The following is a 13,580-nucleotide window of genomic DNA, read 5'->3' on the forward strand; positions in this document are numbered from 1 at the left end:
TCCTCCTCCAGAGGATCTTCCTGTCCCAGGGATTGTCTCCTGCATCTCCTGCATTGCATGTGAATTCCTTATCACTGAGCCACCTGGGAAGCCCAGTAGTTTAGTAAAAGAATGTTTTTAATTTCATGGATTTAAAGGGATGATTTTAATCAATGTTCTATAAAATGTATTGTTGTTGTTCAGTTGATAAGTTGTGTCTGACTCTTTGTGACCCCATCGATTGCAGTACTCTAGGCTTCCCTGTCCTTCACTGTCTCCGGAGTTTGCTCAAGCTCGTGTCCATTGAGTCGGTTATGCTATCTAACTATCTCATCCTCTGTTGCCCATTTCTCTCCTGCCTTCAATTTTTTCCCAGCATAAGGTCTTTTCCAATGAGTCAGTTCTTCACCCAGTGACCAAAGTATTAGAGCTTCAGCATCAGTCCTTCCAATGAATATTCAGGGTTGATTTCCTTTAGGACTGACTGGTTTGATCTCCTTGCTGTCCAAGGCACTCTCTCGAGTCTTCTCCAGCACAATTCAAAAGCATCAGTTCCATCGCACTCAGCCTTCGTTATGGTCCAACTCTCACATCCGTACACTACCACTGGAAAAACCACAGTTTTGAATATAGGGACCTTTGATGGCAAAGTGGTATCTCTGCTTTTTAGCATGCTGCCTAGGTTGGTCACAGCTTTTCTTCCAAGGAGCAAGCATCTTCTAATTTCATGGCTGCAATCATTGTTTGCAGTGATTTTGGAGCCCAAGAAAATAAAGTCTGTCACTGTTTCCACTTTTCCCCTTCTATTTGCCATGAAGTGATGGGACCAGATGCCGTGATCTTCAGTTTTTGAATGTTGAGTTTTAAGCCAGCTTTTTCACTCCTCTTTTTCACCCTCATCAAGAGGCTCTTTAGTTCCTCTTCACTTTCTGCCTTTAGAATGGTATCATCTGCCTGTTGATAAAATGTGCAATACAAACTATACCGGACAGATTCTGGAGAAAGTGGTTCATGCATCTCAGCTGTGTTCTAACCACCTGTGTGAACTTGAATGATCATTTGATGTTTCTTGGTACCAGTGTTCTTTTTACAATTGGGCAGTATTGGAAAAACTGACCTTCTTCTGGTAGGTCTTAAATTCCAACTGGTCTGATTTTCTTCATAAAAGCTTCCCTATCACTCAGCTTCCTTCTTGGCCTGACTTCTGGGAAAATGGCCCAACTCTGAAGATGGAAAATATTGGGGCCCGGAAAATAAACAAACTATGGATCTAGGGAAGGGAAGGGCTGCAATGTGAACAAATCAATCATAAATGAGAGTCAGATTTTTATGAAAAACACCAAATGTTTTGAGAATTACAATTTTTATAAATTTTGGAGCATCTGTTAAGTTTCTTTGCAGCTTATGTAATAGATACAACAACAATATTTAGCTGCTATTGAATATGTATGTCAAGCTTGCCAGCTGGAAATTATTTCGTGACTAAAATATCACACATAGAATCCAAGAGCTAAAGAAGGACATGGATTTCCTCTTTTGGAGCCTTTTGGGGACTTGCCAGCACAGAATATAGTGAGGCTTGGTGGTAACTCTTGAGAACAATTATCCAAAAAGAAACTCATTTAATCATGGGGAAGAAGCATGTGTGCTACCATACATGCTGAACTAGTGAACACATCCACACATAAGCCAAATACTCTTCACTGCAGGAAGCCAACAAAAAAAAATGTAAATTCCTATTTCACAAGCTATAGACTTGGAGGGTCAGTAATGATATTTAAAATCAGTAATTTAAAGGAAAGATTTTGCTCCATATTTACTGGTTTAATTTTTTTTTTCATTAAAACTGGTCTTTCCATCCCTTTTCAACTGGATAACTCCTGCCTGTTCTTGAGTTGTCAGCTGAACTATCACTTCCTTAGGGAACATGTTTCTGAATTGCCTGACAAAATAAAATGCCCCTCTCAAATGTTCTTACAGCACAATATATATATGTATATATATAATAGCAGATATCACAACTACTTTTCCTTAAAGAAGCATAAATATTTTTGCTTTGACAAGTGTCAAAGTGTCTTTGAAAGACTTTGAACTCCTAAGAGCCGGGATTCCCTCTCATTGGTCTCAAGTACCTACCACAGTGCCTGACACAGAACAGACGTTTTAAATATTAGCTCATTAACAGAATATATCATACAACACAGGGAATATAATCAGTATTTTGTAGTAACTGTTAACAGAATATAACTCTAAAATTTGCGAGTCACTATGCTGTACTCCTGTAACTTTTGTAATATTGTACATCAACTATACTTTAATCTTAAAATAAATATTAGCTTATTAGGCAGTCAAATAAGTAATTTTGTGGATGTCAGAAATATGTGCTAAGTCACTTCAGTTGTGTCTGACTCTTTGTGATCCTGTGGACTGTAGCCTGTGTCTCCTCTGCCCATGAAATTCTCCAGGTAAGAATGCTGGAGTGGGTTGCCATGCCCTTCTCCAAGGGATCTTCCTGACCCAGGGATTGAACCCACATGTCCTGTGGCTCCTGACTTGCAGATGGATTTTTAACTGCTGAGCCATGCTTTTTAAATGCAAATTATAGATCAATTTATATATTAAGAATATTTTTGCAGTAACCTTTTTTTAATGATTTTTTTTATTGATTTAAATTATCTTAACAAATGACTATCTGGTACTTCTTGGCATTACAGTTATGGAGACCACAAAGCCTGGATTCTCTAAGACTATTCCAGTTTTAAATGTTGTTCCACTTTACATGAAAATACTCTCTTACTTGTTAGACCATGTGTCCCATTATTTTGTTAAGAAGATATAATCAACATAACTACAAGATATTCTGAATTCCAGAAAATCCTACTTTACTAAAGAAAGTAATTTGCAAAATATAAAACCAACCATCTTCAGAACTACTTCCTCAGTTGAAATCAATTCATTCTACATAGATTGCAGCACATATTTTAAATAGATTGGTTTTACAGAATGTGGATCCTGCAAGAATTGTGAAACAAAAATTCATTTCATCAACTTTGGAGTTTAAATAAAGGAATGCAAAATAAATGAAACCAGATGGATGCATATTAGTGGCACATCCTGACAAGACGTGATATTGCATATTTGATATTCTATTAGATATTCCAAACATTCAGACATTATAGAAAGAGGAGGTAAGTTCTAAGAACCCATATAAAGACAGAGAACAAATCCTGGGAAAGTACTGTGATTCAGAGAAGTAAAACTGGCTCTTTAATATGGTTATATAATATTCAAAGAGATCTGAAATTTAAAAAATTTAATTGTGTATTTTGGAAAGTTTGTTCATTTATAAAGCTGAATGGAGTCGGTGTCATACATTACTTTTCTTGAATATGTAATTTAACAAAACCAAACACATTCCTCAAAATAAAACCCCCAATATGATATTCTCTTAGGAATAATTACACTGAATATTCCTCCGTGCTGCTGCTGCTAAGTCGCTTCAGTCATGTTCTACTCTGTGCGACCCTAGAGACGGCAGCCCACCAGGCTCCCCTGTCCCTGGGATTCTCCAGGCAAGAACACTGGAGTGGGTTGCCATTTCATTCCTCTGTGAGTAGTAGGTTAATCCATTTGTTTTCAAGGGCAATAAGAGGCAAAAAATAAAATACTGTTTAGGGTGTTATAGTATTTTGTCCAGGTTTTCTCTAAAAAGGATTTGCAGCATGCATCATATGTGAAATTCCCCATGGAAAGACCTGGATTACTAAGTAGGAAAGAATCTGTCCAAACCCACATACCAACCGTTCTCCCAGTTACACTAGCTACTGAATAGAGTTACCAAGTTCCAGAGTCTCTCTGTAGAATAAATGAATGAAAGACCTCTATTACCCAGCAGGCTCATTCTCCTTCTTGAAATTCCCGAGACAGTATTTAGTGTAGTTATCAATCTCGTGGACTCATGGAGTGTAAGAAAATGTGATTTCAATTTCTGTACAAACAGTCGTATTCGGTTAATGCAAATTTAGGCAAGATAAGCAATGACATAGGAAATATGACTTGACAAATCATTTAACCTCTGTGTACCTCAATTTCTATTCATATTTAACACTGATTTACCTCATAGTATGTTGAGAAGCTTAGCAGGCTAATGAGTATGAGCAAGCAGCACATTTAAAAAAAGTTTAAACTTATAAATAAATAGCAGAATTCAATATGAAAGGATCATCCAAAGACTAATTAAAATAATTTTAAGATTTCTATACATTTTTATCCCAAATCATCTAAAAACTTTGATAGCTGATTCCAGTTGGGTTTGACTACCAAGCACTAACCACATGTTTAAAATATCATAATTTGAGGACTTTAAAACTAAATGTAATAATTATTTATCACCCTAAGTGGAATAAGAATTTATAAATAATACTTTAAAAGGGGAGAGTGTACATAGTTTATTTTTCCTTATTCACACAAAAAAGTGAATATAGAATTTGAAAGTTTCACTCATCAAATATTCAACTTACTATTAAAGACTGTTTTATGGTTAAAGAAACTCCTTTAAAAAAGGGTACAAAGCATGTTATGACAATTAATTATATACTTGTTCATACTCTCAAATTGCTTTATTGTTTTGGTAATAAAGTATTTTAATGACAAGTGTACATTTCAGTGTATCATATTCCTTTCTTTAATTATAAAAGATAAAATACCATTAAAATACAATTTTTACTATCTAAATAAAATCTTTTACATTTTATCCACAATTTTACTACTTTTCAGTTTCTAATACTTACTTTTCAAGTGACATTTCTCTTTAGGCAAACAGAAGCAGATTAAAGGAACAGCAAAATGGCAATGCTACCATTAAATAGACTTCAAAGTTTCAATGTCAATTTCCCACAGAGATAAAGAATAAGAATTAGTAGATGATAAAATCTGAAGTAAGTGAACTTGGGTAGAATTTAACTAAGAGGAAAACTAATTAAAATTACAAGTAAATAAACATTCGTAAATTATAATGGTACCTATTTTGAGTGGAAATTACCTGTCTGTACATCTACATGAAAGAATTCAATAAAGAGAAACAATGCATACATCACTAGTAATAGTTAATATGCTAAGCTTACATGGAATTTTTTGTTTCCATATTTATTTACATGAAACCATATTTTATGGGTCATGAGTAATAGCTTATGACTTGAGATAAATAATGGACAATGTGTTAAAATTATAAACTGTTGCATTTTTTAAAAGGTAAAAAGATGGACCACATGGGAAGTTAATTTAAGGATAGTCTTGTAACCTGTTACCCTTGAGGCATCTCTATTTTTCTCTTCTGCCTAAAAATTAAAAACATCTATATGACATTCCTGTTTATAAATCACTTTTTTAGAAGAGCATTATTGAGATGTAATTTACACAGCCAAAGTTCATCTATTTAATGTGTGTAAGTCAAAGAATGTGGGCAGATAGGGTACCTGATAAGGGGGTTCAAGCTTTCTTTTTGCAAAGATGAAAATACTCTAAATTTAGATTATGATGATGGATACACGGCCTTGTAAATATATCAAAGCACTTTGAGCATTTCATTCTTATTTACAAAAGCATTAAAAAGCCAAGAGTCCAGGGAAGAATGGCTTCATGTGTAAGAAACTTCAAGAAATGACATAAGACTTTGGAAACATGCAACCCCAAAAAAGGAAGGAGGCATAGGAGGGAAAACCTGGTAACAGCGAAGCAGTGACCCACCAGGACTTGATTCACCACCCTTTTGTAGCCGCTGGTGTAACAGCAGCTGACAAAACAGAAGGGCTTTTATGGAACTTATAATTTATAGGGCCAATAGCAAAAGACAAATAAGCATGCCTGAGGGTGACAGACTGGGGGTGGATCGATTTTCCTATTTTATAAGGTGTCAAGGCTCTCCATTCTAGAGATCTGAAGCAGGTTGACTTCCAAGCAGAAGGCACAGTACATGAAGAGAACCTAAGGGAGAAATGTGTTTGATATGATTGGAGAAAGCCAAGGGGCCAGAGTGGCTGCATCAAAGTGACAAGCTAAGAGTGCTGAGATGAGTTCAGAGGAAGATACCAGCTACTGTGTAGAACTTAATAGTCCACGGTAGGGACTCTGTATGTCATTCTGAGTGTGATCAGGGTTTTAAGGACCCATTGAGTACCAGGCAGAATGAACAATGGAAAAGGCCCTTCCACATATTTTCAACATTTGACATTTCAAGTATCTAATAAGTACTTAGGTGGAAGCAAAACAGAGCAGGGAAAAAAAAGTCATTCTGGTCTTATATTCCTTTGTTATAACCCTGAATACCACAAGGCAATAGAGAGATGTTTAGTGTTCTGAGAGAAAACAAATATGACCCAACAATTACATACTCAGCCACTTAGTCATTCAAGTACAACAGAGGGTATCTACAGATGTACAGGGGCTTAGAATATATAACCATATACACTTTCTAATAAGACTTATAATATATGGTGGAAAAAGTCAGTATAACTTGACATGGTTTAAAAAAAAATCAAGGACTTCTCTGGTGGTTAAGAATTCACCTGCCAAGGCAGGGGACATGGGTTCAGTCCCTGGTCAGGAAAGATTACACGTGCTGAGCAGCAACCAAGACCATGTGCTACAATTACTGAAGCCTGCGAACGCTAGAGCCCATGCTTGGCAACAAGCCACTGCAATAAGTCCACACGTGACAGTTAGAGAGTAGCCCCCACTTGCCACAACTGGAGAAAACCCACGGACAGCAACGAAGACCCAACAGAGTCAATAAATAAGTCGAGAAAAAGCAAAAATAAGATACGATGCAGTATCACATTTTCACATGAAAAGTATTTTAATTATAATGTAAAAATTAAAGTTACACAAGTATTATTTGTATGAAAAATTTTTGAAAAACATTAACTTACTTATTTCATTCTTTCCTTTTTTTGTGCTTCTCTGTATCTTTCAAATTTCCCATAATGCTTTTTCTCAATCAGAAAAATAACATATATTTTTAATAGGGAAAGAAGAAATCATCCTGTCTTTATCTTTTGGTGTTTAATAAAATGTTATGTTCCACATTTTCTACATATTCTAAGAGTTGGCAAAATAGACATTTTAGATCATGAAACACATAAATCTTTAGATAGGGTTTTAGAATCTATTTATTTCAATAGTTCTCAACTCATGTTTGATCACTGAGCAACATTCAAGTAAAGACTTAAATCATCACCATCACTAAAGCTAATATTTACTGGGTACTTACTCATAGATACAAGGTAATCTTCTAACCATCTTGCTTATATATCTCATTTAATCCTCACAACAGTATAATTATCAGACAAAGAAAGTGAGGCACAGAGTGACTATGAAAAATTGCTGGATGTCACATAAATGGTTAGTAGTGGAGACATATTTTGGACTCATCTCATCTGACTAAAGCCAGTATACTTTGTTACTTAGCATTCTGTGGAAGACTTCCTCTAAACCCCCAAATGATTCCTACCTTCAGGTGTTTATACCCTTGGGTAATCCCCTCCTCTTGAGTGTAGACTGGACCTAATGAATTATTTCTAATAAACAGAATAAAGCAGAAATTAAGAGATACCACTTTTGTTGTTGGGTTATAAAAGACTACAAATTCCACTTGCTATAGACTAACTCACTGTTGCTTTCTGAGCTTGAGTGGTTTGATAAAATCACATGTCATGTTGGAGAGACCAACCCTCTACCCATCCACCTAGCAAGCAACTACCAGGGAAGAAGTGAGGCAATCAGTCTAACAGCTTTTGAGAAAGTGAATTATGTCAACTACCTCATGATAGAGCTTGAAAGAAGATGCTTCATCAGTTGAGCCTCCAGATGAGACCATAGTTTTGAATGAAACTTTCATTTCAGACTTGTAAAAGGCCCTTGGAGAAGGCAATGGCACCCTACTCCAGTACTCTTGCTTGGAAAATCCCATGGACGGAGGAGCCTGGTAGGCTGCAGTCCATGGGGTGGCTAAGAGTCGGGAACGACTGAGCGACTTCACTTTCACTTTTCACTTTCATGCATTGGAGAAGGAAATGGCAACCCACTCCAGTGTTCTTGCCTGGAGAATCCCAGGGACAGGGGAGCCTAGTGGGCTGCCATCTATGGGGTCGCACAGAGTCGGACACGACTGAAGCGACTTAGCAAAAGGCCCTAAAGAGGAGCACTCACACACTATTGGTGGGAATGTAAATTGGTACAGCCACTATGGAGAACAGAATGGAAATTCTTTAGAAAACTAAAAATAGAGCTAGTATATGACCCTGAAATCCCACGCCTGGGCATACATCCAGAGAAAAACATGGCCCCAAAAGATACATGCACCCCAATGTTCTTTGCAGCACTGTTTATTTACAATGGCCAAGACATGGAAACAACCTAAGTGTCCATTGACAGAGGAATGGATAAAGAAGATGTGGTGTATATATACAATGAAGTATTATTCAGCCATTAAAAAAATGAAATAAGGCCATTTGCAGCAACATGGATGGGCCTAGAGAGTGTCATACGGAGTGAAGTAACTCAGACAGAGAAGGAGAACTATCATATGACATCCCTTATATGTGGAATCTAAAAAGAAATGATACAAACTAACTTACTTACAAAACAGAAAGAGACTCACAGACTTAGAAGACAAATTCATGGTTGCTGGGGGGCAAGGGATAGTTAAAGACTTTGGGATGGTCAAGTACACACTGCTATATTTAAAATGGATAACCAACAAAAACCTATTGTATAGCATATGGGACTCTGCTCAATGTTATGTGGCAGCCTGTATGGGAGGTGGGTTTTGGGAGAAAACGGATACATGTATATATATGGCTGAGTCCCTTTACTGTTTACCTGAAACTATCACAACACTGCTAACTGGCTATTCCCCAATACAAAATGTTTTTGGTGTTAATAAATAAATAATAAAAAAAAAAAAAGATCCTAAAGTAGAGGTCACAGATGAACCATGCTAAGACTACTAATAATGCACCCCACAAAATGTTCGGTTGCAATTAAGTATGATCTTAATAAGGTTTCATACTAATAAGACTTTAATAATAAGATGACCTTAAAATAGAGAAAGGAGCTTGAATTTCCAGATAAGCTTGATGTAATCACTAGGCCACTTAAGAGAGAGAGGCAGAAGAGTCATTATCAGAGTGAGGCAGTGTAAGATAGACTTGGATAAATATTGCTGACTTTGAAGACGAAAAGTGGTCATAAGCCAAGAAATGTGGCAAGTCTCTAGAAGCTATAAAAAAACAAACAGATTTTCCCCTAGGGCCTCCAGAAACACCCCAGCCAACACTGTGATTCATCCCAGAGACATTCTTTTCAGACGTGATCTACAGGACTGCCTGGAATAATAAATTTTTATCATTTTAAATACTAACTCTGGGAATCATTTGTTCCACAGCAACAAATACCTAGGAAACATACCACAGCACACAGGAGGAAAATTCGCTGCTTTGCAGTCTTTCTCTCCTAGCACCTTGCTTACTACCAAGGCAGCCACTAATGTTTTGACCTAGTGTTCCATAGAGCACAATACAAAGGTAACTGAAGCAGAATAACTTCTCAGGAGATGGAGAAATTCCTCTGGACAGTTTCACTAAGAGAGACTACAAATATTGAGAAAAGGATAACACAGTATTCTAGGTTTTGCTTGTCTTTGGGTCTTTTAATATGATCTTTCATGCCAGATAGTACCTGTAGGATTTTTCATGTTGGGTAAGAGATGATCCTTTTTTTTGAGAAATCCAATTTTTTAAAAATTGAAGTATAGTTGATTTACAATATTAGTTTCATGTGGACAACACAGTGGTTTACTATTCTTATACTCATTTAGATTATAAAATATTAGTTATATTTCCCATGCTATACAATATATCTCTATTGTTTATTTTGTACAGAGCAGACTGTACTTGTTAATATTCCCCCTCTCTTTCTCCCCTGTGGTAACCACTAGTTTGCTCTCTTTACCTGCGAGTCTGTTTCTGTTCTCTCTATCCCTTTGTTCTATTTTTTAGATTTCATAGATACGTGCTAACATACAGTATTTGTCTTTCTCTGTCTGACGAATTTCGCTAAGCATAATACTCTCCAGATCCATCCATGTTATTGCAAATGCTAGGATTTCATTATTTTTAAATGTCCGAATAATATTCCATTGTGTGTGTGTCTATATCTATATATCTATATATAATCTTCTCCATTCGTCTGTTGATGGACACTTAGGTTTCTTCCACATTTTAGCTATTGTAAACAATGCTATGAACACTGGGGTGCATGTGTTTTTTCAAGTTGCTGTTTTTGTTTTCTTTGGGCACATGTCAAGGATTGGAATAGCTGGATCATAAGATAGTTCTATTTTTAGATTTTTGAGAAACTTTGATCCTGTTTTCCATAGAATTTCACCAATTTGTGTATGTGTGTGTTAGTTGCTTAGTCGTGTCCGACTCTTTGCAATCCCCATAGACCACAGCCCACCAGGCCCCTCCGTCCATGGGATTCTCCAGGCAAGAACACTGGAGTGGGTTGCCATTTCCTTCTCCAAAAGAAACTATAGAAAGAAAGAAAGTGAAGTCGCTCAGTTGTGTCCAACTCTGCGACCCCATGGACTGTAGTCTACAAGGCTCCCCCATCACCAATTTACATCCTCACAAACAATGTACTAGGGCCTTTTCTTCACATCCTTGACATTTTTGTTCTTTTTGATGATAACCATTTTGACAGGTATGAGATAATATCTCATTATATATATTTGTCTTTTTAAAAAAATATTTTAATTGAAAGGTAATTGCTTTATTGTGTTTGTTTCTACCAAACATCAAAATGAGTCAGTTACAAGTTTACCCATGTCCCCTCTCACCTGAACATCCCTTCCACCTCCCTCCCCATCCCAACCCTCTAGGTTGTTACCAAACCCCGGTTTGAGTTCCCATTGCTTGTGCTTCACCCAGCCCAGCATTTTGCATGATATACTCTGCATGTAAGTTAAATAAGCAGGGTGACAATATATAGTGTTGATGTACTGCTTTCCCAATTTGGAACCAGTCCGTTGTTCCATGTCCGGTTCTAACTGTTACTTCTTGACCAGAATACCGATTTCTCAGGAGGCAGATAAGGTGGTCTGGTATTCCCATCTCTTTCTTTTCTACAGTTTGTTGTGATCCACACAGTCAAAGGCTTTAGCCTAGTCAATAAAGGAGAAGTAGATGTTTTTCTGGAATTCTGTTGCTTTTTCCTATGATCTAACAGATGTTGGCAATTTGATCTCTGGTTCCTCTGCCTTTTCTAAATCCAGCCTGAACATCTGGAAGTTCATGGTTCACGTACTGTTGAAGCCTGACTTGGAGAATTTTGAGCATTACTTTGCTAGTGTGTGAGATGAGTATATTGTGCAGTGGTCTGAACATTCTTTGGCATTGCCTTTCTTTGGGATTTGAATGAAAACTGACCTTTTCCAGTCTTGTGGCCACTACTGAGTTTTCCAAATTTGCTGGCAGGTTGAGTGCATCACATTAACAGCAACATCTTTTAGGATTTGAAATAACTCAGCTGGAATTCCATCACATCCACTAGCTTTGTTATAGTGATGTTTCCTACAGTCCACTTGACTTTGCATTCCACAATGTCTGGGTCTACGTGAGTGATCACACCACTGTGGTTTTCTGCGTCTCTTTTGTATAGTCCTTCTGTGTATTCTTGCCACTTCTTTTTAATCACTTCTGCTTCTGTTAGGTCCATAACATTTCTATCCTCTATTTTGCTCATCTTTGCATGGATGTTCCCTTGGTATCTCAAATTTTCTTGAAGAGGTCTCTAGTCTTTCCCATTCTATTGTTTTCCTCTATTTCTTTGCATTGATCACTTAGAAAGGTTTTCTTATCTCTCCTTGCTATTCTTTGGAACTCTACATTGAGATGTTATTATTCTTTGGAACTCTGAATTCAGATGTTTGCTTGTACAAGAAATTCTTTACCCTTGCTTCAATTCTGAATGATAATCTTGCTGGGTAGGGTATCCTAGGTTGCAGGTTTTCCCCTTTAAACACTTTAGTAATATCACACTGTCCCTTATAGCCTGCAAACTTTCTACAGCAAAATCAACTGATAATCTTACCAGGGTTCCCCTGTATATGACTCTGTTTTTCTCTTTCTCTTGCTTCTTTTCAGTTCAGTCGCTCAGTCATGTCCAACTCTTTGCAACCCCCATGGACTGCAGCATGCCAGGCTTCCCTTAGAATTCTCCTTAACTTTTACATTTTAATTATATGTCTTTGTGTGGGCCTCTTTAGATTCATGTTGTTTGGGATTCTCTGTGTATCCTGTGCCTTGGTATCTCTTTCCTTCTTCAGGTTTGGGAAGGTTTATGTCATAGTTTCATCAAATAATTTTGATCCTTCTCTCCCTCTTTTTTCTGGGACCCCAATAACTTGAAATTTATACACTTGACATTGTCTCAGAGTCCCTTAACCTGTCCTTCTTTTATTTTATAATTTGTTTTCCTTTCGCTGTTCTGACTGAGTGATTTCCATTATCCTATCTTTCAGATCACTTATGCATTCTTCCGTATTACCTAGTCTGTTCTTTATCCCTTCTAGTGTGTTTTTCATTTCAGGTATTGTACTGTATGGTCGGGTGGTTCTTTGGTAAGAATCACTAGTTCTCTGGTAAAATTATCACAGTGTTCATCTACTCTTTTCCCTAGTTCAGTTAGCATTATTATTACTATTGTTTTGAAACCCTTTATCTGATAATTTATTAATCTCTTTCATTTTTTTTTTCGTTTTGTTGCTTTTCTTGTTCTTTCATTTAAAACAGATTTCTCTATCTTCCCATTTTCTCCCTAACTTTCTCTGTCTCTGTGAAATTAGGTTAAGCAATTACCTATTCCAGTCCTGAAGGAGTGTCCTTGTGTAGGAGTGTTCCTATGCTGTCTGTGTATGCCCTGTGGTTCTGATGGGAGAGCTGGATTAGACATGGATGAATGCTACATCTTTCTACCAAGCTATCACCTTGGTGGGAGGTGGGGTTGAGCTACAGTCAGATGTGAGGCAGGGCCTCTTCTATGCCCAGTGGCCCACACTACCCTATCAGGGCTACAGGGGTGGTCCTGAGGTGCTGGAGCAGAAGCCCTGAGGTTTAGGTTCAAGCCGGTTCTGTTCCTTGTAAGTGTGCTAGCCTCCCTCCCAGCATTAGCACCTTTGTCCCAGAAAGGAGCAACACTAGAGTAAGAGGGGCCAAAGCAAGTGCTTGGCGTGGGCTGGGGTTCATGGCCCAGAGGTCAGTGTCCTCCTCCTCCTCCAGCTTCTCTGGATAGTGCTTCTTTAGCCTTATACTTGTGTGGTGATTCTCCCATGTTTGGAGCTCTCCTGCTTGCATGTGACTTATCACTGGTTCCCTCTCTATGCTTCTAAAGAATTTTCACAAACACCTCCACCCTATCACTTTGGCTTCATCCTTCATTTTCCTTTCTGCCTTTGTATTTTTCTAAGCCAGAGCAGTGGCTCTTGGCAATGATGCTGTGGTACTCTTCTATCTACACAGGGACTTTTGAGGTATGATATGTGA

The 13,580-nt window shown here is 37.4% G+C and overlaps 1 protein-coding gene across 1 annotated transcript in view; it reads right to left on the bottom strand.

The window, feature by feature from the left end:
• UNC13C (unc-13 homolog C) overlaps positions 1-13,580 on the bottom strand; it is a 685,158-nt gene that overhangs the window by 165,408 nt on the left and 506,170 nt on the right.

This window comes from Bos taurus, chromosome 10 (genome assembly GCF_002263795.3).
Source record: "Bos taurus isolate L1 Dominette 01449 registration number 42190680 breed Hereford chromosome 10, ARS-UCD2.0, whole genome shotgun sequence".
Lineage (NCBI taxonomy): Eukaryota > Metazoa > Chordata > Mammalia > Artiodactyla > Bovidae > Bos > Bos taurus.